The sequence below is a fragment of the Odontomachus brunneus genome, unplaced genomic scaffold (assembly GCF_010583005.1).
Source record: "Odontomachus brunneus isolate Ranch 3 - 2012 unplaced genomic scaffold, Obru_v1 Obru_scaffold_180, whole genome shotgun sequence".
NCBI classification, from domain to species: Eukaryota; Metazoa; Arthropoda; class Insecta; order Hymenoptera; family Formicidae; genus Odontomachus; species Odontomachus brunneus.
Genome location: NW_022639630.1, coordinates 48,090 through 51,609, shown reverse-complemented (window position 1 = coordinate 51,609; position 3,520 = coordinate 48,090). Strand labels below are relative to the sequence as shown.

Below are 3,520 nucleotides of genomic sequence, written 5' to 3'. Positions count from 1 at the left end.
AAAAAATATGTATTTCTATTTAAAAAAGCAAAGTTGACCTTGTCCTGACCTTGGCGACGTCATCTTAGGTCAAATAACTATTGTCATTAAATGCAACTTTTTAAGCCTTACAACTTTTATTCGAAACATTTTTCTCTAAAATACTCCCCCGCCGAGTTTTCTTGCCGTTGCCGAACTTATGGGACACACTGTATATATATTATATACATATTATATATACAAGGTGTCTCTAATGTCTGATCTACAATATACTCTTTGCTTCCTGCTTCTTTCTCTTTATTTCTTTCTGACTGAAACCTTAATCTTTAAGCTAGAAAAAGACAGAAGACAAGAAACATGCAAAGACCATATTGTAGATCAGGCTTAAGAGTGTGTTGTCGCTTCGTCCTTTCACCTCTCATACACGTATGCAGTAACGACACGTTTCGATTCAGAGTCGATTCGGCACACGAATATATCATGCACATGTGTATTGTATTAAGGTCATCGCACACAAAATTCCGTAAGAACTTAAATTGTAAGCGTAAGGAAATCGACCAATCCCAATCGAGTATTTGGCTCTTCGTAATAATGGAGAGGTTACGAAGAGCCGAGTGCTTGATTGGGATTGATCGATTTCTTTACGCTTACGTTTTAAGTTCTTACGGAATTTTTTGTGTGATGGCCTTCAAGCCTCGCTATGTCTCGTAGCTATGGGCAGAGGAATGCAGTGTAGGAATTCGCGATTCGCATGTATGGTCACGCGCTGGCCGAAGACATCTTTCTTTCGGCTGTCGCTTCCTTTGCTCTTATTAGCTGAGATAAAATAATTAATTTCTGGAAAACTATTGCGAATATCGCAAAACTATCGCAAAACGGCACAGGAATTTCTTGCTTACCTCAATCCGTTTTACGTTCTCACTAAATGTGATCATGGAGGTCTAAGACATATGAAATATTGATGAAAAAAATTCGTAAAAACATTTCTCAATAATTTTGAAAATTTTGCTGAATTGCGTTGAAACTTGATGAAAGAATTACAATTTATAATGAATTGTAAATAAGAGGTACTTAATGTACCTCAATAATTCAATAAATGAGGCTGCATAACCATGATTCAATCTGCCGGTATACTGCCAGCATGTGCCAGCATTTTGCTTGCTAGGTATATATAAGATTATTATCATTATCATTACAGTAGCATTCACAACAAAACTGACTTTTCTGTATGTATTATTTGATTATATAACTAAAATCACAAATATCAAACACTTTTTCCTTGGTATAGTAACGTTGAAGGTAAGATTACGATTTTCGGAGCGTTAAGTTTTGACTGCAGATTCGTCATCTACAGGCCATTAGAAACTAAAGTTTAAAAGTGGTGATGTAGTTAGTTTAGGAGATATAAAGGTTTTTTAGTTGTAATTTATGGAAATCGATCACAACGCGTTTTTGCAGACTATTTTTGCGTTATTTAAAATGTGTCATGTGAAAGTATAGGCTTCGCATTCCATAAGTGAGTGCGTGTAAGTGTATATATGTAAGTGTATGTGTGAATATGTATGCATAAACGCGAGTTTTAGCAGAAAAGGATCCCATGATTCGTCACTCCTGTGGTATTTACCGATTATAAACTCTTTCTGCTACATGTATGTATATGTACTTCTGTATCTGTGTATACATGTATGTATGTATCTGTGTGTCTGCACGCACACGCAGAATTGTATCTTTTCGAAATATGTGATATATACTTTATATATATTAGTAAAATATTTTATTAAATTTTCGCCTTACTAAAAGATAAGTCTATCATATAGAGTAAAGGCATCAAAAGCATACCACTTTGTTTTTAGAGATTATGTCTTAATGTAAAGCTCAAAATATAAATGTAAATATATATACATGTAGCTGGAAGTACCACCTATCAGATAATATCATATTTTTACTGAAATTGTTTCTAGATTTAAAACAAAAAATGTTTTTGTAAAACGCACGAAAATAGAGTTCAAAGAAAATGGCTGCCAAAAGCGACATACCTATTGGAAGTTATATAACATGTTGCATATGATATATATGATATATATATATATATATGATAATATTTGATAATAAATAGTTCATTAATGCATCTAATGCGTTGAATAATATTCATTTATTCGAAATATAATGTTACAAAAGGGAAATATAATTAAATAAAACATATCTTTGATATTTTCATCTTTTTCATTTCTCACATATTTTACATATGTTATATTTTTAAACTAAACAAAATTAAATTTTAAAATAAACAAATGTTACGTTATAATGGGAGGTTAGAATCAGATTATGTTAATCATAGAGTATTGTACCTATCGCATACTGTAGATATGTCACTTTAAGATATATTCTCATAAAATTTTTCAAGTTATATAGTAAAAAAGTAATGAAGATAAAAATATTTAAAAAATATTTTTACAAGAGCCAAATCCATGTAGAAGAACTTAATATTGAACAAAAAGATAATTATCGCTGTTTAATCTATGTAATTCGTCAATAAAAATCATAGAAATAAAACTAGTGAATTTCTAAAACTCGATATTTGCTAATTTAGTATATAAAAGAACAAGAAATATACCAAGTATGAATTTTTCATGACTTAACTGATAAAACGAATTACGTTTATATTAGTTTCGATAAAATAAAACATTTAATATATGAGATATAGAGATATGTCACTTTAGGAGGCCTATGTCGCTTTTGGCTACTTCTTTACTAAAATAGATAATGAAAAGATTAACAAAAACTCCTATGTGCAAGGTATACAAGGTACATAAGAATTATATCCAAAGCAGCATACGCATGATACGCCATACAATGTGTACATTTTTCTTTTTTTATTAGAATGTTGCTATGTGACTGTGGGAGGGGGGGGGGGGCTTTGCCCTCTGGACCTCCTTTTGTTCATATGCCTATCGCTGTTTATCATCAATGTGACAGTTTTCCTAACTTTCATAGTAATCAACTTTATCGATTAACCCGTTTCGTCCTGAAATGGCATAAATTTTATCTGTTGTTCATTGCTGTAAATTTTATATTAAATTATAAGCGAGTTTAGCCAAAGTTCGTATACTGTAGGTTCTGAGTGTGCTCTTTAAGAATCTGACCTTTTTTTTTTACTATCATCAATATAAAATCCAATATGGCGGCTTAAATTTGGAGAAATCGAAAAAATCATCGATCCTTTTTGCTTTAAACGCCATTTCGACAAAGAATGCATTTGTGGACTTGGCTAATCGTATATATTTGGTGGCATATAGGCCTGTACTTTAAGATACTTCTTCACAGAATTTAAATTTTTATGTTTTTCACTAAAGATGGCGCTGTTTTTTCACAAAATTTCGTGTTTTGCAGGTTTTCTATAGTTTTTTAGTATATGACTAAAAATAACGATCATAATATTTACCAGGATTATAACATCAGCATCAGTGAATGTTACTGGATGAGTACCAATCGTAATAGTGTCAACCAAACCTCAAAATACCGCAAAAACATTGTTTTTTTA

At 31.4% G+C, this 3,520-nt stretch overlaps 1 protein-coding gene across 7 annotated transcripts in view; it reads left to right on the top strand.

Moving 5' to 3' along the window:
• The window catches only part of LOC116851596, a 38,984-nt gene that overhangs the window by 1,093 nt on the left and 34,371 nt on the right, over positions 1 to 3,520 (top strand). The gene's annotated exons all lie outside the window — the stretch shown is intronic.